Source organism: Cupressus sempervirens, chromosome 10 (assembly GCF_028749045.1).
Source record: "Cupressus sempervirens isolate cs-2001-9-10 chromosome 10, ASM2874904v1, whole genome shotgun sequence".
NCBI classification, from domain to species: Eukaryota; Viridiplantae; Streptophyta; class Pinopsida; order Cupressales; family Cupressaceae; genus Cupressus; species Cupressus sempervirens.
Genome location: NC_143127.1, coordinates 775,419,708 through 775,445,430, shown reverse-complemented (window position 1 = coordinate 775,445,430; position 25,723 = coordinate 775,419,708). Strand labels below are relative to the sequence as shown.

At 33.7% G+C, this 25,723-nt stretch overlaps 1 pseudogene; it reads right to left on the bottom strand.

Moving 5' to 3' along the window:
• Positions 1-25,370, bottom strand: part of LOC149536168 (amino acid transporter AVT1I-like) — a 47,804-nt pseudogene extending 22,434 nt beyond the window's left edge.
• Between the last annotated feature and the right edge of the window lie 353 nt (positions 25,371-25,723).

Here is a 25,723-nt window from a genome sequence, read left to right as displayed (position 1 = left end):
TGAATAATATTTATTAATTTAATAATAATAATAATTACTAAATTAATAATATAATTATTATTAATAATTTAATAATAACAATAATTACTAAATTAATAATATAATTATTAATATTAATATGATAATAATATTATTAAATAAATATTATAAATAATATTTAACACATTAAATAATTATTATAATAATGAATAATGAAACTTAATAAAAAATAAAATTTAATAATTATACTAAAAAAATCCACAAACTATAGGGTGGCCACCACGCGACCCTAGGCCTATGTAGGACTTGGCTACTTTGGCAGCCTTGGCTGTGACAACTATCAATGACTACATGGAAGCCTTGGCTCCAATCCCAGCCATTGGGACGAGAATTAAGGAGAATGGGGGTTGGTGGCCCCTGCCCACCCAATAATTTTTTTAATTTTTTTACATAAACATAAAAACCCAAATGAATACTCCCATAAATGTCCAATACAAATTGATTTTTTGTTTTCTTAAAAATATTATTACCATAGTAATATGTTATTACTATGGTATTAATATATATTATTTTTTAAAATTAAATTCAATAATAGATCTGGTACCAAAATAACTGCAAAACCATCAAATTTGTTTAATTAGATTTGACTTTTCTTTTCCAAACCCTATCCCAATTCAGTATTTTCTAAAACAATCCCATCTTCGGAAAAGAGTATTTGATGACAAAAAAAATGAAGATTTCTTATACAAGGATTTCATATTGATTTCAACAACATACTTTTTTGAAACAAAGAACAATGATTTCACAAACAACGGTTTCAAACAGAACCATTTCGAAAACAAGAGTCTTAAACAAGCATGAAGAAGACAGAGAGAAATATGAAGAGAAATTACTGTAATAAATTAAAGCAACAATCCTACCTCAATTTGATGTTAACCAAACGTACGCTTAGAGATTGCAAGAATTCCCCATTTCCTTGAAAACCCTTTTCTCAAAATTTACTCCTCCAAACGTATGTGTGGAGAAATTAGCTCTCATTTCTTAATAAATAGCCTTCTCCCTTTAGGGTTTTGGTTTTACAATCACATGCAATGTTTTTCTTTTATTAATTAATTTTATTTTAATTTCATGTGCAAACTTTTTGCATTTTAATTAAAATAAACCTTATTAAATTTACTCTCTCTCTATCTCTCTCACACACGCATGCACTCACACTCATTAAATCACATGATGTCTTTAATATATTTATTAATTCAACTCATAATAATATTTAGAATTTAATATTAAAATGAAACTCTTAAATAAATTATTATTAAATTAAATAAATATAATTACGTTAAAATTGAAAATTTAATTAAATCTTTAAAATTTAATTATTTTTATTTAATTGATTTCTCACTTAATTAAATATAACTAAATATTAAATTTTCTTTAAAAAAAAATTTGTTAAATTAAATTATTTAATAATCTTTTAATTTGATTTAATTATAACTAAAAATCACCACAAACCCAAAAATCCAAATAAGATAACCCATTAGAAAGACAAATTACTAAATCAAACTCAAGGGTCAAAAATCTCAAATTTACGTCACTTGATGAATTTGGAAGGGTAAATAAGTCAGATACTTGTCCTATTTTCTAGAAACATTGCCTTATGTTTAGGACTTAGACTCGAGAACTATCTCCCCTATTTACCATTGAGATACTATGATAGGGTGCACTCATCCTAGCAATTTAGGGAAGTCGATGCTTGATACCTATAATCTGCATAAAAGTTGAGCATACACATATACATATAAATCTAAACTAAATAGGAAATGGTAGGGATTGGTGCATTGTATGGATCCTGACTAGCAGGTGACTATGACTCTCTCCCTCAACTACATTAGAAACATCAATCATATAATAAAACATACAAATACACCATACACATGCAAGTATGGGGTCAGTGACCATAGAAACTACATATAAATCATCCATCTAACTATCATAATGAGATGACTAAAAATCACTATATGAACATACATGTATCATCTTTGAAAGAGTAATCATGACTGCATGAAATAATTGAGTATCAAGTAGCTCATCAAATATATAAACTAAGTATAAAATAACATCAATCAAATCAAGCAATCATGTAATGCTAATCATAAAACATAACCATAATGTCATCATTATACTGACGTTGGCATCATAATTGTGATGTCTACGTGATTATAAAAAAAATGGCATTAATCATTCCCCTTTTGATCAATTGTGGAGAGCTCCACACGAAAGAGTGTACAAAGCTCCAAACAAGAGTGGAGATCAATTGCGAAAGAGTGTGGAGTTCTAAGATTTTTTTGCCTAACCTTTCACTTGCTCTGCATTTTTTTCATGGCATTCCCTTACTTTGTGATTTCATTGCTCTATCGTGCCCTTGTGATCTTCGTACCCTTGCTCTACTTTCTCCCTACACAAAATATTATCTATGAGTATTATTGCAGTTTTGGTCTACTTTATCACTCTCATTCATTTCATGGGACTTTTGAAGGCATAAAAACTTTTCAAAAAATTGAATTTCAATGGAAATGGAAAAAAAATGATGAAAAGCACAAGAATCAGTGACACTTTAATCAAGACTAAAATTCATCATTAAGAATATCCCCATGAATCTACGATCATTTCATAAAAATTATAACAGTGGTGAATTGTATTACTGCAATCTTGTTCTCAATTATAAACCTAAAAATGAAGTATCTTATATGGTTTCTTGATCTACCCTAAAAAATTATGTCATATATATAAAACTTGAAGATTCGTAAATGAATTGCTAGCTTACCTTTACTTCATGATTTGATGTTATAGCATGAATAGTAAAAGAAGAGAAAAGAGGAAAGACTACCAAGTGTTGCAAAACCAACATGTTTATAGGTATTGACATGATCTCCAAATATATTTGCACATTATAATTCAATATACAACCTTTATTTATAGAGGAAAAAAGTCATGCAATCTTATTATTGCTATCAAGCTAAAATCCAGGCACACCAAAATTATCAGCCTAACTCGGCTAGGAATAAGATCAAGTCACATAAATTTAATAACAAAGTGGCTCCCATATTTTAGATGTACTTATGATAGTTCAAAATTATAATCATGTAATGCACTATTAGTTGTAGATTGAAATTAAAGAGTTATTTTTACATAGTGTTATAAGAATAGATACTTATATGTGAAATTATTGACTATAAGTGATGCATGAACATAGATATTTTAAGCCTCTTTTCTAGATAAATCATTTTTTTCTTGTAGTAAAAAAAACTATGGAGAAGTACAACAAGTGTTGATTTTCACTAGAATAGTAGTGAAAAGGAATAAATCTAAAGAAGTAGAAGTTTGGTATACTCAATCTTCCTTTTTTATAAGTGTTTCTTTTTGCTAGAATGGTAACTAAACATTTATATTTTAAAATTTATAAAATATGAAAATATTGATTTAAAAATCTATTACAAAATTGTTCAAATTTTCATTAATCTTTCATGAAACATAAAATTAAAGACTACACCTTTTTGTCCTCTAAAAATCTTGTGACATTTTAGAGAGAAGCAGTCAATATAGTAGTGTACATTGTGAACAGAGTACAAAGTAGAAAAGGTATGGATGAGACTCCTTATGAATTATGGTTTGGTCATTCACCCTAAGAAAATTATTTTAGAACCATTGGAAGAAAATGCTCTATAAAGAGAGATGATGATATTGGTAAGTTTGATCCAAGAAGTGATTAAGGTATGTTTCTTGGTTATTCATTAAAAGTAAAGCTTGCAGATATTTTAATCATAGAACTAAGACAATAGTTGAATGTGAAAATGTAAAAGTTGATGAAAAGTTTGGAATCAAGGAAAAGGTGATGGATTACAATTATAATGGAGAAGAGGATAATACTAGAATTGTTAAACATATTGTAGAAGTTTTCTTTGAGACTAACAATGATCTGTAGAATGATGTGCAAATTGTTAAGAAAAGAGAAAAAAAAAAGATCTAAACCAAGAGAAGAGATAAGAGTTGAGTTAGAAACTCCTAGCTCTAATAGGAATCTAACAAAGAATCACCCTCTAAAATAGATAACTAGAAGCAAAGACAAAGAAATGATGACAAGAAAGAGAGTTAATGAAGAGACATGTTTGATTTCTCAAGTTGAACCTAAGAGTGCAGATGAAGCCTACAAAGATAATCATTATATTCAAGTAATGAAGGAAGAATAAGATCAAATTGTGATGAATGAAACATGGGAATTAGTTCCAAGGCCTAAAGACAAGAATGTTATCAGAACCAAATGCATATTCAATAACAAGATGAATGAACAAGGTGAAGTTGTGAGAAACAAGGCTAGACTTGTGTGCAAAGGATATTTATAGCAAGAAGGAATAGGCTATGAGGAAACTTATACCTCTATAGCTAGAATAGAAGTAGTGAGAATATTCCTAGTTTATATAGGGAATAAGAAATTCAAAGTACATTAGATGGATGTAAAATTAGCCTTCCTGAATGGAGAATTTGAAGAAGTATACTTTGAGTAGCCTAAAGGTTTCCCTTTGATTGAATAAAATGACATGGTATGTAGATTGAAGAAATCTCTATATGGTTTGAAGCAAGCACCTAGAACCTAGTATGCAAGGTTGGACAATTACTTGGCAATGCTTTGACTTGCTAAAGGTACGATAGATAGTAACTTGTAGTTGAAAGAAATAGAAAATGGATTGCTAATAATATTAATATTTGTTGATGACATAATATTTGGAGGTAATGATGAAGCAAGTGATAAGTTTGCTAAAGAAATGAAGAATGAGTTTGAAATGAGTATGATAGGATAAGTGGCATTTTCCCTAGGTTTGCAAATTGTACAGAACAGTGATGCTATTATTATTTCACCAGCTAAGTATTTGAAGGACTTGTTGAAGATATTTGGCATGGAAAGTTGTAAGCTTATTGGTACACCAATGATAACTGGTCACAAGTTATCTAGAAAAGATGAAACACCTCCAGTTGAGAAGAAGAAGTAAAGATAAATGATTGAAGGTGTGGGGACTCACACCAGACCAGATATAGAAAATGCAATTGGGATTTTAGCTAGATTTCAAGATGATCCTAAAGAGTATCATTATGAAATAGTAAAAAGGATATTCAAATACTTGAAATGAACATCTGATTATGGGATATGGTATGATAGATCAATTGATTTCACCCTATGTGCTTATACTGATGTGGATTGGGTAGGCAATATAGATGATAGAAAGAGAACTAGTAGTGGAGCAATATTTATTGGAGGAAGATTGGTTGCTTGGCTATGAAAGCCACAAGATTGAATTTCATAGAGTATAGCTAAGCCAGAGTATTTAGTAGCAACAAATAGTTGTAATCAAGTGATGTGAATGAAGAAGATGTTGAAAGACATTAGGATAGAAATTTTAGAACCAGTTATCATATACAATGATAACACAACTATAGTAAGTATGTATAAGAATCTTTTATTGCATTCTAAGAACAAAAATATATCTATTAAGTATCATGTTTCAAGAGAGATGGTAGCAGAAAAGGAGATTAGATTGGAGTATGTGAGTACTAAAGATCAGATTGTAGATATCTTTACAAAGCCCTTACTAAAAGATACACTTAAGTACTTGAGATGAATGCTTGTGGTTATACTCCTACCTACTTTAGATTAGATGATGGAGAGATTTCATCAATCTAGTGATCTAGTGCACTATTCTTTGACTGGACTAGATGTCAATGCTTCCTCTATGGGGGAGTATCTGTGATGAGAAGAGTCCTTAAGAACTCTTAGTATTTAGTATTGAATAATGTCTTTGGACACTTGAGATGGTTGAAGACTTAGAGCACTAATTGACATAATGAGGCCTCTTTCATTGATGTCAATGGGTAGAAGAGTGCATGAAAAGCATCCTCTAGTTGAATGAGGAGAGACAGTTGTGTGTATCTCTATTAGGGAGATTTAGAAAGATTCATGAATATCTCTATGGGGGAGATATATAACATAAAGATATAGAATAGAGCAGTGTTCCAAAGGATTTTAGATTTGATTGATGAAGAGGATTTGAAAAGATGAGAACAAGACTAGCACCAACAATAGAGTACTATTTGGTATTCTTGGAACTTAGATGTTTTTCATCTATTTTTCCATCAATACCAAATGGGGAGATTGTTAGCATGATTTTTTATGGTATTCCTTTGGGGGAGTATCATAAGAATTGGAGAGAATTGATATGTTGTATTCATGACCATGTTTGTCATTGATGTCAACATAGCAGTAATTCTGTGAAGACTGTCGGAATAGCATACATAGATCTCATACTTGTATAGATAGTGTTTTTATGTATAGGGGAAGCATGGTTAAGGACCTATTCCACTCTATGTCCTAATGATGAGGTTAAATACGTAGAGTCTAAGTTGAAGATGTATGAAATCTATAAGTGGTTTACTTAGAGTAGTGCAGAGACAGAGTGCATGGAAAGTAGTTTCTAATGATCTTATTATATCTTCTAGTAGAGATATAATCTTGTGATGCGTACTTAGAAAGTGTTTGAGGACAGTCTGATGGTGATATCAATAAGTGCACAAGTCTTGAAGTCCCATGTGTGAAGTTTTGTATAGACTGTGAATTGATAGTGCTATTGTAATTACAAATTAGTTAATTATATTATTATAATTAATTGAGAAAGCCTCAAGGCCAACTCAAGGAATTATTTTGAAGATAGGGTATAAAGGAAAGTTGTTTCCATTCTTTGTGAAATATGGAATGTGAATGAAGTATGTTAAGTGATCAAGGAAGTGAGAATTAAAGAAGAGTGCTATGGTAAATGTGAGTAAGTGATCCAAGGGATTATTAGATGCAAAGTTTGTGATATGGTATCAAGATTAGAAGAAGAAGAGGTTCAGTAGATAGGACGGGGAAAGAGGAAGGAAGTACAATTCAAATCTATTATTTTGCGAGGAATAATACAGAGATCATTTGGACAATGGGTTCATTGATTTGGCCCCTAAGGCTATTTGGACAATGGGTCCATTTATCTTCCACAACTCCTAAAAGGGTTAGCGCAACTCCTAATAGGGTAGGCACAAATCCTAATAGGGATTCAAAGTCTCCTAACAAGGACTGGTATGTATTGAATGTATTTCACAAACTCATAATAGGGTCTATCATCTAACAAGGAATATTTATATTAGCACATCATCTTGTACGTGCCATCCCCAATAGGGTTTTCCCTTTGATCAAGGGTTTCCCTAGTTAACATATCTGGTTTTATTGTGCATGAGTATCTTGTTACAGTTTCTAATTATATTGCTCATATGGTTAAGTTTTATAAGGTTGATATTTTTGATAATAGTTGGATAACTGATTCACCCCCCCCCCCGCCCCCCGCCTTCCCAGTTATATTGGTGGACTATATACTCTAACAATATGTACCCTCTTTAATGTTTTTGATCATTATGGATGATCTTCTTTAATGTTTTTAATCATTATGGATGATCTTAAGTATATGTTATTGAAATTTCCATGTGTTTTGTAGTAGTATACAACATAGGAGATAAAAAAATTGTTGAAAGCATAAAATGCATTTAATGCTTGTTAGTTTTATTAAGAAAGTGTTATTGGATTAACAAATGTCTTCTTATGCCTTTTAACAAGGCCCTAGGTCCATATGGTTTTATGACCCTCTTCTTCCAAAAATGTTGCCAGGATGTTATTTGTCTTGATTTATTAGATGCATTGAACGAATCAAGGGTTAATGTTTCTATTTTGAAGAATTTTGATACTACAAATATTGCTCTCATGCCTAAAAATAATGAGCCTCATACTTTTGCATATTTTCGATCAATATCATTGTGTAATAATGTTTACAAGATTATCACAAAATCCATTTACTTGTGTTTATCACATCTTATTCCAAAATTAATTTCCACTTAACAATGAGGTTTTATACTAGGTCGTGAAACCACTAAAGGTGTGTTGATTGTGCATGAAGCACTGCATACCATTAATAAAAATGATATATTTAATTTTATAGTCAAGTTGTATATGTTAACAACTTACACTAGGTTGAACTGGTCCTTTCTAATCCAAGTGTTATGTAGGTTTTGCTTTTCCAATAGATGGTGCAAATGGATTAAATCATTTATCACCGATGCACATTTTTCCATTTTAATAAATGGAACACTAGTAGGGTTTTTTTCTTCTACCTAGGGAGCTTGTTAAATGGATCCTCTCTCTCCATTCCTCTTCATTATTATGGCAGAGGCCTTAAGAAGAATCATTAATCACTATAACCAAATTGGCATATGGAGAGATGTATGTATTATGGGAACCTTAATATCAATCACTCATTCTCTTTTTTTTCAAGATACATGCCTATTACTTGGAATCTCTACTTTTCAAGAAGTACGAAAAATGAAGAAAGCTAATGATTTATACACTCTTGTTTTGATAGGGTATGTGTAGGATCATGGTGTGCCAAAAAGTGGTGATCCAAAAAATATGTAGTCTTGAAATGCCTCAAAGCATTTCAAAATGTATTCCAACTTTTTTCCCACCCATGATAATACTAGATGAAAATAATTAATACCTTTATGAGGCCTACTAAATCTTTTGATACCACCCCTATATTGTCAACTTTAAAAATGTCTCAAAAATGTGTTTTTGACGTATTCTTGTGTACTTTTTACTTTAAAAGTGTAGGTGACAGCTTTTTTTTTCACCAAAATTTGATGAAATGAAAAGGGTTTCTTAAGAATGTTCTTAGCTTTCCATAAATGTAAGGTTTGCCAAATTACAAGTTTAGTAAGTAATTATTACTTATTTTCTAATGGAGTTACATATAAAGTGTTGATTGGCACACTTCTTAAAAAATAAGTATAACTTTCAAATGGTACAACATTTTTGAAATCCAAAAGATACATCACAGTCTATGCTTCTTCTACTATAAGAAAAAAGAAAAAGAAAAAATAAATCTTGTGGAGTTTTGAATTAGTTAAGATGTTATGCACAAGAGTTTTTTAAATCCAAAAATACTAAAGTAAAAAAAAAAATCAATTATTTATTTAGAATAAAAATACACAAAAATATGTTTCACACCTAGGCATGAGTCTACTTCTTCTATCTATAATGTTATTTAAAAATATTATCATTTTATTTTGATTAAGGTGGTCAGACAGAAGTCTACTTCTTATTTTTATCCTAAAATTTTTGTACTATTGCATTAAAATTTAAACTTTGAAGACAATCAATTTTTATTATTTTTTAGATAAGACCTAGTATTTCATAAACTAAATTTAATTTCCTAGAGATTCTTTTCTCTCAACTTTTTGATATGAAGTTTATAACAAGTAGAAAAATGCACATCAAGTTGACATAACCCAGATTTGCTGATCTTTTATTGTCACTTAAGAGCATAGCATGGTTGACCATGATCTGCACATACCGTTTAGGGTAATGTATAAATGCTCATAAGTCTAAAATTTATATGTTTAACATGCTTCATTTTATTTCTCAAAGGATTGTGTAACTTTTGGGCTGTTTGCTTGAACAATTACCTTTAACTTATCTTAGGGTTGCTTTCTTTATGGGCTCAACAAAATCATCATACTCAAAATTTGTTATTAAAAGGATTAAGCATAGAATCACCACTTGGAAGATTAGGTGGTTATCTTTATCAGGAAGAATTTTAGTTATTAAAATTGTCCTTTCTGCCATTCCAAACTATTACTTATCTATATTGCAAGCTACAAAAGTTGATTAGAACTATTTCATGGACTGCGAACATGAATGATCAAGAAAGGCTACCATTGGTTTCTCTTCATGACATGTTTACATCATATACATTTGGAAGTGTTGGGTTGCATAACATATGTAATAAAAATAAGGCCTTTGAGGAAAAATTAGTATGGCATATGTATGCTAAACCCTCTTCCAAATGGTGTTGTTTACTCCAAGAAAAATATTTGGATAACATGGACCCCACTAGGGTAATTACAGTTCTTGATCCACTAAAAGGGTTAGTGATTTGGGACTTTATGATGGCTTCATGGGATCTTATCACTTCATTTATTTCTTGAGAGGTTCATAATGGGGAAAGTGTTAATTTTTTATTTGACTGGTGGAATGGTCACCCCCCACCCCTCTTCTTATATTGATTTGTTAAGATATATTACTAACCTAACTATTCAATCATGGGGTGTTGCTTTGTCTAATTATATTTTGGGGATCTTTTTATATTTAGGAAAAGTTATTTGGAGAGATCCCTTTTCTCTCCCCAACCCCCAACTAACACTTTACAACAATTACTCTTAGAAAGAGAGGTTTCTATGTTAAACAAACTAGACTTCCTTTCTTGGGACCCAACCAAAGATGGTAAATATTTTGTTAAACAAGGTAATTTGACATTACAACGTAATCAAGGAAATAAATTTAATCATCATTCTTTTTTTCTTTGCTGGAATAATTTTGTATTACATAAGGCAGGTTGCTTTGTCTAGCTTGCACTAAAATATCATATCCCAATCAGTGATAGACTACAAAGATTAAAGATATCAAATGTTTTTCCATGTGTGCTTTGCCAACAAGAATTAGAAATAGCTGATCACCTCCTCTTGAATTTCCCTTTTGCTCAAGAATGCTGGAACTTATTTTTAAATAAATTAAAATTTTAGATGCCACTGCCTCAATCAATTTGGGACTTATTTTAGTTTTGACCAATTATTTTTACTAATTCTATGTTTTCTTGCATATGGAAATGTACCCCCGCTTCGATGTTATGGGATATTTGATGGGAAAGGAATAAGATAATTTTTAGGTAGTCTCCTTCCCCACTACCTTTGGTAGTGGATGGGCTAGAACAAGAAATTGCAGAACTTGTCAATGCAAATGCTCATAAATTTAAAGATCATTTTGTATTTATGCCATGGGAAAATATCATTTCACATCAATGGAAGGGTTTGATCTTCCCTTCTCTTCATGTCCATTATGCCCATATAAGGTCATCTCCATTACAAAACAAATAAAATGATCTTTGCCTTGTCCTAACCAATTTAAGCTTAAGTTTGATGGAGGGTCCAGAGGTAATCTAGGGAAATCTAGTTTTGGCATTGTTATTAGAGATCATATGGGTTCTATTACAGTAGCTAAATCATCTCCCGTTCCTCTAGGGACCAACAATAAGGCCAAATCTCTAGCCTTATTTTATGGGTTTGTGCTTGCAAAATCACTAAAACTCTCACACTTACATGTTGAAGGTGAGTTGATAGTTATTATCAATGTTTGTATTAAATTAATTGTGTATAATTGGTCTATTCAGTATATTTTGCATCAAGTATGAGATTTGTTAGATTGAATCTCCAAATGTTACATTTTATACACACACACACACATAGGGAGGGTAATTTGCTCCCAAATTGACTTGCTAATTTAGGGGTTGATGATATATCTTTTGACACTTTGACTTTATCCATTAATCCTTTCAATTTTCCTAATCTCTCTATTATTATTTCTAAGGAATGCGCGTGATCATCATCATGCCTTGATTATCATGTTCTATGCAATCCTCTTCAATATGGATGACAAGATTTGATGGCTCTCTTTGGGATTCCATGGAGCTTTATGCTTTCACACACCTATTCTTGCCCAACATGGAATGGATTTTGAGAATTACTACTAGCTGCAGCATTATTTTGATCTCTTCTACAATTTATCTTTGTTAAAATTCTAGCTTAATGTTATGGTCTCTAGTGTATGATTTTTGCAGCCTCCTTGTTCGGAATAACCATTTGGGTAGTTCCTTTCAATTGTTAATTGTGATCCTTGCTTTGGCACAAAGTTTCTATAGGTTTTTGTTCAATATTCTCGAAGGTTTTGATCAAATTTTATGCTCAGCTGGTTTCTTTTCAAGTTGGACATGCTTGTTATATCAATTTTTTTTTATGAGACATTGCCTCTTTCAGCTATTTCATAAGCTCAAGCTCCCTGCTCCCTTATGTAATTAACTTTTGTAAAGAACCCCTGGTGCATATAATATATATGAGTCTAGGTTTGGGAACTTTATGTGTATTTGGCTCCCTTAGGTATGGCCTTCATGTACTTGGGTTTGGGGATCTTTGTAAAGGACATAATCATGGGCTTGTACTTATTTTGCACAAATGTTTTCTTGTGTCTTTTATGGATAGTAGTTAGGTTTTGATGTAGATAATATTGTACTGCATTTTATATTATTATAGATAATAAACATAATTTTTCTTCAATGATTCTTTTCTATTAGAACCCTTTAAACCAATTTTATTAATATAAATATAAAAACATTTGCCTTCAAAAAAAAGTGTTCAAATTTTCCTTCATTTTACCTTTATTTTAAGTGAAAATGCCTTGAAATAGTCATTAGCACACTTATTACGTCCAAGACATATTGTCAAACAAATGACGGGTAGTTAGTAATTTGCCAAACTGCGTTTACAGGATCATAGGATCATTTTGGAAAGAAGTGTTGATATTGTGAAGTCCAATAGTCATGCCATTGTTCCCTCTGATAATTGAGTCTCTTGGTTTCCAAAGACTCTTCATTTGTAATATTATTGGAGCCCTTTTATATGCTACTCCTTCTCATTCGTAATCAACTTTTTTACATATTAATCTAATACTCTGTAGTCTAGACATAGCCAATATTGTGGTGAACCAGGATAAATTTGGTGTTGTGTATTTCTTCTTATTGTGACATTTTTATTTCTCTATTTAAATCCTTTCAATTGGTATCAAAGCACAAGGTGTGTAGATTGGGAAATTGGTGTTGAATTTTTTGGAAAGATGGAGGATTTGAAAATAGATAAATTTATAAGCAAGAATTACAGCATGTGGAAAGTGTAGATGCGCTCCTTGCTGGTTAAGCAAGACTTGGCTCTCGCAATCGAAGGAAAGTCTAAGAAACTATCTAGAACGACTGATGAAGATTGGGAAAAGATGGATGAGAAGGTGATGGCATCCATTTTTCTCTCACTAGAAAAAAATGTCTTGTTCAATGTCTCAAATGAGAAGTCAACAAAAGAGGTTTGGGACAAACTTCAGGACATTTATCAAACGACGTCGGTTGTAAACAAAATCTTCATTATGAGAAACTCTACAAACTAAAAATGAAGGAAGGAATTGTGATGTCCAATCATATAAATGATTTGAATACCCTAATATGTCAAGAAATCTTGGTTGGTATGACTCAAGATGACGAATCCAAAGCCATCATCTTGTTATGTTCTTTACCTGACAGTTGGGATCCCGTAGTTACAGCTGTAAGTACTTCAAACTCTACGAAGTCAAAGCTGGCCTACGATGAAGTTGGTGCCACTTTATTAAGTGAAGACATGAGAAGGAGTAACAAAGACTCCTCATCCGGTGATGCTCTCACTATGGTCAGCACTGAGAGAAGAGGAAGAAGCCATCATAGAGGAAATAATAATTACAATCAGCGAAGATCAAATTCACCCAATCGTTCAAGGTCAAGAGGTAGGAATGGAGAATGCTAGTTTTGTGGTAAGCCTAGCCACACAAAGAGAAATTGTTGGGCTTATAAGAGAGCACAAGAAAATGTGAGAAACATGGAAACAAATACAGCCTATGAGAAATATGAAAGTGCTTTAGTTCTTTCTGCAAGTGACACAAAATCACATTCTTGGGTGATAGATTCCAAAGCTTCTTTCCATGCTACTTCATGTACGGATTGTTTCTCAAACTACCATGAAGGTCAATTTGGAGAGGTATTTCTTGGAGACAACAAATCCTGCCAAATAGTTGGCAAAGGTGACATTTTGTTAATTCTAGAAGATGTAGGGAAATGGTTGTTAAAAGATGTTCACTATGTTCCCAAATTAAAGCAAAATCTGATTTTTGTTAGTCAGCTCTTTGCACAAGGATATTATCCATTCTTATATCCGGATACTTGGAAAGTTACCAAGGGTTGAGAATAATTTCCAAGGAAAACAAAGTTGGTAATCTTTATCTTCTTGAGAAGCCTACTGAAATAGGGGATGCTATGATAGTCATGGGCAATGATGCAACACTTTGGCATCAAAGATTAGGCCACATGAACAAAAAGGGCCTTAAGATAATGCTCAAAAGGGATCAACTACTGGGTCTCCAATCAAAAAATTTGGAATTTTGTGAATATTGCCTTTACGGAAAGCAAAAGCTGGTCAGCTTCTTGAAAGATGGACATAATCTCAAGGAGAAACCATTGGAACTTGTACACTTAGATGTCTTTGGCCCGGTTGAGGTAAGCTCTTTAGGAGGTGCAAAATTTTTTGTTACTTTCCTTGATGATTGTACTAGGAAAGTATGGATATATATGATGCCAAATAAATCTGAAGTTTTTTCTAAGTTTAAAGTTTTCAAAGCTCTTGTTGAAAACCAAAGGGGCCATAAGATCCAATGTTTAAAAATGGATAATGGAGGTGAGTTTTGTTTGCTAGAGTTCGACAATTATTGTGCAGATAATGGTATTCATAGGTTGAAAGTTGTACCCTACACCCCTCAAGAAAATGGGGTAGCAGAAAGACTCAATAGGACAATAATGGAGAAAGCTCGGTGTATGCTTTCAAATGCAAGATTGAGAAAAGAATTCTAGGATGAGGCATGTAATACAGCCGTATATTTCATTAATTGGAGTCCTTCTTCAAGGTTGAACTTCAGAATTCCAAAAGAGGAATGGCAAGGTAGAAGAATTTCTTACTCTCATCTTAAAGTTTTTGGTTGTCAGGCTTTTGCACATGTGCCCAAAGAAAAGAGAAGCAAGCTGGATCCTAAATTCGAGCCTTGCATATTTGTTGGATATGGAGAGGATTAGTTTGGCTTTAGACTTTGGAGTTTAACTAAAAAGAAGATATTTAGGAGCAAAGATGTTGTCTTTAATGAGAAGGTATTTCCTCATTCTAAAGAAGAGACTCCTAATAGAGAATTCATTCCTTTACTCGATATGATGAGTAATGGCACACACTCTCAGCATGACAATACCCAGTTGCTATAACCCACAAACAATCTCTCCCCTACTTCAGTTCTTTCTCCTGCCCCTGTCTCTTCCTCAGAGGATACATGGCACACTCAGGTAGAAGATTCCCTCTTAAACTCGAGAAGTTATCACAATGAAAGTGCAAATTCAGAACAGTTCACTACCATACATCAATCAAATGCTCAGCCTATATCTTCACAACCTCACAACTGTGAAATAGAGCACATTCACTACCAAGGTAGTTGCAAAGGAATAAGGCACAATGGCAAATCACTAGAGGACACACGTGGGATTGAGCACTCCACCCACTATAGCCGAGAAGACTCTATTTTTGAGGGAAGCCAAGGGGAATAGTCACTTAATCAACCGTCCACCTGCAAATGTTCACAACCAATAATGAATAGCACTAGCTATGAAGACTTTGCTATGTCTAAGCCACTTTGGGCTCGGCCAAGTTAATTCACACTTTGGGCTTGGGCAAGTTAACACCCACTTTGGGCTCAGGCAAGTTAATTCATAGGAAACGTTGGAAGCCACACAAGTAAGACCCTATGGTGCTTTGTCCACCAAGGTCAATTCACAGGTTCCTTTCAATTTGATTGAAGTAAATCCTTTCAATCCACAAGTTCCACAAGTTACTATGTAGGTTGCACAAGCTAATTCAGGGATGAAATTTGCAGAAGTAAATTCATAGGGGGTAGTTAATCTATAGGTTCAAACACCCACCTTGGGCTTGAGTCATGGTATTTCTACAAATTTGCATGTGCCACACTCTGTTCCTTTGCAGAATCTCTCCTGTCCAAGGGATTTCATTGATGAGTAGCCAAACATAATTCAAATGGAACTCCATGACAATTACTCTCCCCCTCATGACTCTGGGACATCCAACATGGATGCAAGAAATATGGAAGGAAATTCAGAGCCCACAAATCCAACTACCATCAATGGCAAAAGTCATATGCATGAACCTTATAATAATTTGTTCTCAAGCAATAGAGAGGGTAGTCAACATTTAAACCAATGAACTAGAGTAACTAGTTCTCCATTTGAATTGGTTCAACCTAAGAACAGAGAACCCCAAATGAGAAGATCCATTAAAGAACGGAGAATGTTGGCTAAATTCTCTGATTATGAATTATTGTATGCTGAAGAAGCAGAGCCTTCAATTCTAGTTTTAGAATTTTCAGAACGTCTACATTCAAAGCAACTCTCAAAGATGTTAATAGTGATAAATGGCAAATAGCGATGCACGAAGAAATGGATTCTTTACTCAAGAATCGAACCTGGGATTTGGTCTTTCTTCCACCTAATCAAAGACCACTTAAGAACAAGTGGATATATCGTGTGAAAGACGAAGTAGAAGGCAATAAACACGTCAAAGCTCGATTGGTGGTAAAGGGATTTAATCAAGAAAAAGGGATAGATTTCAATGGAATCTTCTCATCGGTTGTCAAGATGACAACTATCCAAACTATTTTGGGATTAGTAGCAACGTGGGAACTTGAGTTACAACAACTTGATGTGAAAACTGCATTCCTACATGGTGATGTAGAAGAAGAACTTTACATGGAGCAGCCTCAAGGGTTCATAAAGAAGGTACATGAAATTCTTTATTGCAGATTGAATCGAAGCTTGTATGGCCTCAAACAAGCCCCAAGACAGTGGTATGTAAAATTTGATCGCTTCATGGCTGAGCATAATTTTACAAGATGTGAATCAGACCCTTGTGTCTACTTCAAGAAACTTTCGAGTGGTGAGTTTTTCATCCTTCTTCTTTATGTCGATGACATGTTAGTAGCTGGCACAAACAAAAGAATAGTTAATGAGTTGAAGAAAAAATTGGCAAGCAAATTTGCAATGAAAGACTTAGGGGCAGCTAAAAAGATTCTTGGCATGCCAATCACAAGGGATAGAAAAAAGAGGGAAATCACTTTGTCTCAAAAACAATACATTGTCAAAGTTGTTGAAAGATTTGGCATGGCTGAAGCAAAAGTAACTCCTATTCCTCTTGCTGGTCATTTTTTATTAAGTTTTGAATTATGTCCTAAAACACAAAAAGAAAAAGAATTTATGGAGAAAATTCCTTACAAATCAGCCATTGGTAGCATTATGTATGCTATTGTTTCTACTAACCCCGACATTGCTCATGCAGTGGGAGTTGTGAGCAGGTTCATGAGCAATCTCGAAAAAGCTCATTGGGAAGCTGTCAAATGGATACTAAGGTATCTAAAAGGTACTTCATATTATGTCTTATGTTTCGGTGGAAACAAAGTTCAACTACAAGGTTACACTGATTCTGATCTTGCCGGAGACTTGGAGAAACGAAGGTCTACCACAAGTTACACCTTCACATTTGTTGGAGCTGTGATTAGTTGGGCTTCACAGTTGCAACATACTTTGCTCTTGCCAAAGGTGCAAGGGAAATGATTTGGCTTCAGTGGTTACTTGGTGACCTGAAAGTTCATCAAAATGAATATAATCTATTTTGTGACAGCCGCAGTGCGATCTTCATGGCACATAATCAGTCATCACAACATCGCTCCAAGCATGTTGATGCACATGCTCACTTTGTTCGTCATGCAGTCGAAGAGGGCAAGCTGAATGTTGTCAAGATTGACACCAAAATCAATCTGGCTGATATATTCACGAAGGTTGTTGCCAAAGAGAAGTTCGAATGTGCTAGAACTTCTCTTGGGCTTGTGAAGAAAAGATAGATCATTCTTTGAGCAGGGTATTGGGTGATCAGTTGCAGCATTGGTTGTCCTTTAGGTGGGAGTTTGTTGATATTGTGAAGGCCAACAATCACGTCATTGTTTCCTCCGATAATTGAGTCTCTTGGTTTCCAAAGACTCTTCATTTGTAATATTATTGGAGCCCTTTTATATGCTGCTCTTGCTCATTTGTAATCAACTTTTTTACATATTAATCTAATAATCTGCAGTCTGGACATAGCCACTATTGTGGTGAACCAAGATAAATCTAGTGTTGTGTATTTCTTCTTATTGCGACATTTTTATTTCTCTATTTAAATCCTTCCAAGAAGCGTCAATATACATAAATTTGGAAAAGTTTAAACATCCATCAGAGCATAATAGAGATCTGGCCTTCTAGACATGAACTCAAAATGTGGAAGCATAGAAAAGGAGCACAAATTGTTTCCATAATGTCTCAAAGAAATGTGGTTTCCTCAATTGCAATGATCATCGGATATGCACAATTTGGATTTGTTGAAAAAAGTTGTAGAAATTTTCCGTAAAAATGAAATGGCAAGGTGTATAACCAAACCCGTCAGACTTTGATAGAATCCTCCTTTCCTATTCTAAATAGGAAACTTTTGGAACATTTTCACAACATCTATTTGACAGATATTTTCTAAAGTGTAGTTGCAATGGCTCAAGTAAATTTTAGAGTAGTGGCGATGGCGGCGGTGAGTGGTTTAGATTGTAATGTTTATTTGTGTAGGTAGTGCATGGTAGACATGTATGAAACATGTCAAGAGCTTGAAAGACACATGCCAAGTATTTCACAAAATGTATGGAAGCAACATTGTGTCCTTATAGACCACTATGATTTCTAGGTACCCGCATAGTATGAACAGGAGGAGGTTTGTTTTGGAAAATGTAGGCAGAGCATGTAGAAATGAATCATGTCACAGATACGAGTGTTCTTCATGTTATTTAGTATGAAGTATGTCACACGTGTGTTTGTGCTACAACTTAGCTAAAATGCGACAAGGGTTTAGTGTTCATTCTTAGAGCATAATTGTTGGTACTTTTACATAGATCTTTTTTGGTTTCAAGGAGTGGGCATACTATTTCTACACAAATTTTCTTTCAAGCCTAGATAAGCAAGGGGCGATTACGTGGGAGGAAGGATAAAGAAGTGATTTATATATTTCTTTACATAAAGGTCCGAGAATTTGGGAATACATTAAATCAAACCATTTACAATAGAAAAATGGTGAAGTGTAAGGTTATTCATTCCCATTGGAAAACATGTCTTTTGGAAATAAATGGTTCTTCGAAAATATATCATTACATTCAATTTGTGTTGCCATTATCACAAGGATTGTCTTCTCCTATGAGTAGCCCAAGGTTTTTTCTAACCAATGATCAATGTCAGAAACAATGAACAGTAATGTAATCTTTTTTCTCTCCTTGAACCCCTCTAAAATATATTTGGAGGCCTAATCAATTGGTGAGTTGATGAGAGAGGTTCAATCTTGGGGAAATTTTGATGGCCCAAATGAATGGTTTCCTGCTGGCTTCAAGCCTACTAGCACTGACCTTATTCTAGCAAGATCCAATTAATAGCAGAAGTAAAACCAAATCCTTTCATTTCTAGTTCACTTGAGGGGGGAAAAGGGTACTGGTAAATATCTACTCACAGTACACATAGTTCAAATGGAGACTGCAATTGAATCTTAGGTGGGGATAAAAATAAAAGAGCATTCATTGTGCAATACAAATAAAGATTATATTCTAATTAAAAATGATAAATTTCTATTTTTCTAAGAAATTTTTTGGAAGCAAAAGGCTAGAGTTGATTGGCTCTAGGAAGGTGATCAAAACACTGCCTTTTTCCATAAAACAGTGCAATCTCGCCGGAATCAGAGCACTATCCCTTCTTTGGTTAATTCTCAAGGTATCCAACTGAATTCCTTGCCAGCTTTGTTCCAGGAGGCTATTTGGTACTTCTCTACCCTCTTCTTTGAGGACTCTCCTCCTGCTGATAATGAAGAAAATCTTATTTTGTCCTGTATTCCTTCCCTTATCACTTAGGAAATGAATGATTATCTCATGCGTCCTATCTCTTTGGAAGAGCTGGAGGAGGTGATCTTTGGCATGCCTAAGGGGAAGGCTCCTGGTCCTAATGGCTTTCCAGTTGAATTCTTTCAGGAATTTTGGGACATCATTAATCATGATTTGTTGGAGGTGGTTAAAGAATCCTATGCTAGCAAGCAGATGCTTCGAGCTTTGAACTCTACATTTGATATTTAGTTTATGGGTGTCATTCTTTTCTTTTGGATACAACCAAACATAGAAATGGAAAAAAGGGAACGTGTTGATTTTTTTTGTTTTTCAATTTTCACCAAAACAAGAAAGAGAGCCCATTGTCCTTATGACATGAAAATTAGTCAATACAAAATTTTAGTTGAAGACGATGGTTAGATTTGCAAATTGAAAATTTTGAGGGAAGAAATTAGGAAGAGCAAGAGAAATCATTAATATTTTGGTTGAAGAAAGATAATATCGCATATCTATAGATTGTAGTGGGAACATAACAAATGCATTTTTAGACAAGAGAGCCATTCCTTAGAAATTTTTTTGGAGGGAATTGAAAGATCTATCTCAGAGGTGACAAATTCAAGTTTGCAAAAGACAAAATTTAATCCTATTGTTACTTCTTGGGACTCTCAAATTATTCAAAGATGGAAACATTTATTCATTCCAAATGGTTGGAAAATTGGTAATTCTTCCATTTCTTCATTATCCTGTAAGCAAATAGGATGGAGGCCACTAGATGAGGGATATTGCAAATTGAATTTTGATGGTGCATCAAGAGGTAATCCTGGCCCTTCTAGTTTTGGTGCATGTATCAAAAATTCAGATGGAGATGTTGTGGCAATGAAATTTCCCTTTACTGATTTTTATTGATATTTCCAGCCTCAAATCAGAACTTTAAAATCAAACAACCAATATTACAAAGATCTGCCAATTTCCCAATAAAACCCAAATCAGCACTATCCAGCACAAAGGCAAACTCTGTATGAGCATGCACATGGAATGGCTTCAAACTCCTGTTCTTAGCCTTCCTGGAAACCTGCAAACTCCCGTTCTTGGGTCTCCTTCTCCACAGGTTTGGCAGCCTCTAAAGAACAACAAGAAAATTAGCAAGAATCAAGATGTAGAATGAGCCCAAAATGCCTCCAAACCCCTTTTAAAGAGGGAATAACCCTAACTCATGTCCAAGAGGGGTTAATAAAATATAATTTAATAATAATTTTTATTTATTAGTCCATTGGTTTCCAAAGATTAACCCCTTTTTCCGAAATTTCACCTTTTTGGAGCCTGCCTGCCTTAACAAAGTTTATTTTTTAAAAATTATTTGAATAGGGGACATGACAGGCAATTACAGTATCCCCTTTGCCTATTAATACAAATAACATGGCAGAGGCACAAGCTCTGTTAGCTAGTCTTATTTTAGCAAAACAAGGTAATTTTCGGTTGCTACATATTGAAGGGGACTCCTCTATCATTATTAGTGCCTGTATTCATAGGACTATCTTCTCTTGGAAGTTAAAATATATTCTTATTCAAATTTGGAGGCTCCTAGATGAGTGCTTGGATGTTTGTATTTCACACACCTATAGGGAAGGAAACCATGTTGCGGATTTTCTTTTGAATTTGGGTTGTGATGGGTTGTTGATTTCATCACTTCACCCTTTATCCATAATTGAGAAACATGTTGCCCTCAAAAAATTAACTCAAGAAGATAAGTTTTCTGGAACGTGCTCATGTATACCAGCTTGAAGGAAGGTGATATTCAGTTCTAGATATACTAATGGGTGGTGTTGGTTATCAAAACTGTAGATTGGAATCCTACGAGCCTTGCCTACTCAATGCTGGGATATCCAACAGGTTGAAGCCAACTCGATGGAACTGAACAAGGAGGTCCGAGTTCCCTACACTTCTGGCTCTACAAGACCGAGGCAGGTGCACCTAATCCTGGACAATAGCCCTATATCCAAGACTACTAAAGCAGATTAATTAGAATGCGAATACAATAAATGTTTTCCAAATAGCAAGAAATATAGGAAAACTTCAAACTTGCAATTTATGAACTGAGAACAAAAGCTAATGATTGAAATAAAGTATGAATGTAGATTAATGCAACACATGAATATTTTTATTCCTCAAAGATAAGAAGTAAGACATTTGCCAGCATATGGATTATAAATTGAGAGCAAAAGACCAGTGTTTAATTAGATGGGCAATAGAGTCAAAATTATTAATTGAAACATACAATTTTATAAAGTTCAATATATTAAACTATAAACAATTTTAATAATCAGACGCGATGGATCAATTATTTAGATGCAATTTTAAATAAGTCTAAAATGCACTTTAACTCCCACTAAGACAAATTAGACATAAATATGGAAACAATAAATTATTTCACAATATTTATGTTTATCAAATTTAAAATGCGATAATGATCCAATCCACTTATCTGAATATTAAAATATTTATAAAAATAAATGAAAGATATTTATAAAAGACACAACTCAATAATAAGTTAAACTCTAATGCAAATAAAATAAATGCGCTTACAGATTATGCTCGAGAAAATTATAAGTAGAGACACTCCCTGAGGGTGATCTATCCACAGTAAATTTATTGGAACCGAGTGAAATTGACTCAAAAATCCACCATCCACATGCTTAGTTCAACAAGTCACTCTTTTGCCAATGAGAAAATATATCATAAGATAGGCTAAGAAAAAAGGTTCAAGTATGAAAATTGAATATTGTGTCTCTCATTTGATATTACATCTTATATTTATAATAAGAAGGTAAAATGTGTCGGTTGCTCTTTAAAAGATCGCACCTTTTCATAAATAAACTAACCAACACTATAGTTTTAATTTGATTTTAAATAAAATGAAATGTAACTGCGAATTCTTCTTCACATATCTCTATCGGCTATCATCTGCATCTTTTGGATTAAACGCGTATTGAGATTTCCTTAATGTTTGCACAAGATTGAACATCCCGTTAACGCTTCCTCTAACCGATCTGCTCACATACCTCCTCAAGGCTAGCATGATCATGACTTAGAGTAGACGTTTTCTTAACTGGCACTAGAATGATCATTGGACTCTCCTCACAGATAGGTGTTTAAACATTGGTGCCTTCTCATCGCGTTTTATTCACCCTCTGACACATAGCCTGAATCTTGCAAGCAAAAATACAAATTGTGAGATGTCAACAATAAGGAATAAATCCTCCTTCCTAATCGGTCCAAGCACAAGGAATCCGCTGCTCCTCATTTGCATACACGTTACATGAGTCTGAACACAACACCCCATAACTGAACCGGGTTGAACAAAAGGACCTTCTTTAGCGGTTTTCTGGTCTTTTGATCAATTTCATAATCTCACAATCCTTCACAATGGAGTGCATATGCAATACAGCTTTATAGCTGGTAGTAAATATTGTCTAATGTTCTAGTAGTTCCTTGATCTCTAACTAAGCATCAAGCCTGACAACAGAAGGTATGGGTTTTGAAATTGAAAACAAGACAAAGCCTTCTGAGATAGCTTCCTCTTCAATGACAGTTAGCTTTATTCTTATATTTTCTCCAAGCCTTGCAAGCCTTATTTCACCACAATCTTAACCCGTGAGATTACCATGATGGATACTATCGGAGATTATTCTAAAACTACTCCAATTGTTTGAAAGCATCAAAGTTTGAAGGCTTACTCATCTTTCTAATATTTGATGATGCAAATAATGGATATTCAGTATTTACGTTGCTATTAGAAAACCCACTAGAAATGTTATGCTGGGGTTTGCCAAAGGCTCCTTGCTGGAAGTTCTTGCAGATGCTCACTGATTCTTCAATGCCTAGAGAAAGATTCAACTCATCAACTAAGCCACTGTTAGTATATGCAACAGCATTATCCAATGTACTGCCCCAATTTAGTTCTGTGATATGCTCATTATTTTTGTGATAATCACAGTTATCAACCCACTCACGTGATTTTGAAATTTGTTTATTTGATCATTGAGATATCTCTGAAGGCTGCTCTTTGAATCCAAAGGACAGTGATGGTGTATTAGTATCAAAATAGTCATTTACAAGGATGTCCTCTGAATGAATTTTAACTGTGGTATCTAGATTGTTCGAGTTTATTTTTGTTTTAGCATAATCTCTATCTGCATTAAAAGGTGAAGTCAAAGTTGATGAGCAGTCAATCGTGCAAGAATGTGTTTCTCCCAGTTCACCATATTTACACTGTATACTAAATAAAATTGCACTTAGCTTGAGCACATTAAATTTTTCCATCAAATGTAGTCAGTGTTCAAGCGTCTAACAAATAAACTTAGAGAGAGAACCTGTGCAAGATAATACTGCATGGGCAGTAACAGGGTTGATTGAAGGAAATTTTGTGAGAAAGAATTCTCCTAGTGTTTATGATTCCATCATAGCAGGATAAGAAACTTCTGTTGATTTCCTTTCCATTTTGGTGCAGTTCAAAACTATATTATCTGTGTTTTCTGATGATCCTGATAGAAAACAATGCAAATGGATCCCCATTCCAACAGAAGAAGCATACAGATCATCTGATGCTTCAATTACTTCAGTAAGAAAAGTATCCTCGCCTTCAAAGATCTTCAAGTTAGGCAGAGGGATGTGGATACTTTTTTTCGAACATCATAGGTTAATAATGCACAGGATGTTAATGACTGCCATCACAAGCTTATTACAATCATGACTCATACCCTATCCCAAGTGTAGTATTTTGTGTAGCAAAAGAATCATATAAAAGAGCAGCTTTCCAGGGCTTCCATATTTCTGCCTGCTATGTGATTCCATCTTTGTTCTTAACAGTTCAGAATTTGTGCTTCTACATCCTTACACAAGGAGGATGCTGGTAAAAGTTACAAAACATCTCTATGTTTGCTGAGTGCATTTGTCTGAAAGCTTTTCATCATATCTATTTTTTTTTTTACTCAAAATAGACAACAAAATCAATTCTATTACATTTTGCTGCCAAGCTCTTCCATGTATTGTTAGTGCTGTTGCACTTGATTTACTAATATCTGAAATTCGTGAATGGATTAGGTTCCTCCTTTCAAGATAGCCTATATGCACCTTAACTGTGAGAAGTTTCTCCATGGTTTCAGCAGCAGCTTTTATGAACTTCTGGATATGCCATAAATTAGTACCCCAACAAATCTTCACTAGAATGATGTCTTAATAATGCCCATTCTGAAGCTTGTCCCTGCAAAAGGTTGGAACACACTGCCATTTCACCACAAGTGATGTCTGCTCTTAAAAGCTTGCATAATCTTCGGAGAGGAAGATTTCTAACAATTGTAAGAAGCGCAAGATATAGCTTTCCTCTAAAATCTGTGAGCTTCTTCTCCCATATATTCAATTTGGCATCTTTACCAGTTTCAAATGTATCAAAATCAATCTTTTTTTTAGCATTTTCAAATTGGGATTTCCCTCCACCTTCCATACAATTTGTTTTGTGTTGACTGTCACTTCCATCATTTATTTGACCAGCTCCGATATCCCTTAAAGCAATATCATCTTTGGATGCATTGCAAAAATGGATTTTAATCATGGAGGCTGATACACATAAAATATGCCCAAATGGTCGCCTAAAATTTTGAATTTTTGGGCTCCATCAGGTGGTTCTTGATTCACCCTTTGTAATTATTTGTTCAAAATATCTAAAACTATGTATACATTAGGGACGATGTTGGGTTTTCTTCACTAATTCTTTCCCAGTTGACCTTGTTGAATCAGATTAAATAAAATATTACAGTGGCTTGCCACTTTTGCCTAAGAAAAAAATAAATTTGTTCTTTAATTGTCTTATTATACTTCTTAACTTCTTATATCTATTATTCTATTTTCTAAGCATTAACCCCCCACACTATGGGATCCATTATGTGTGCAAGGTTTAAAGAGTAG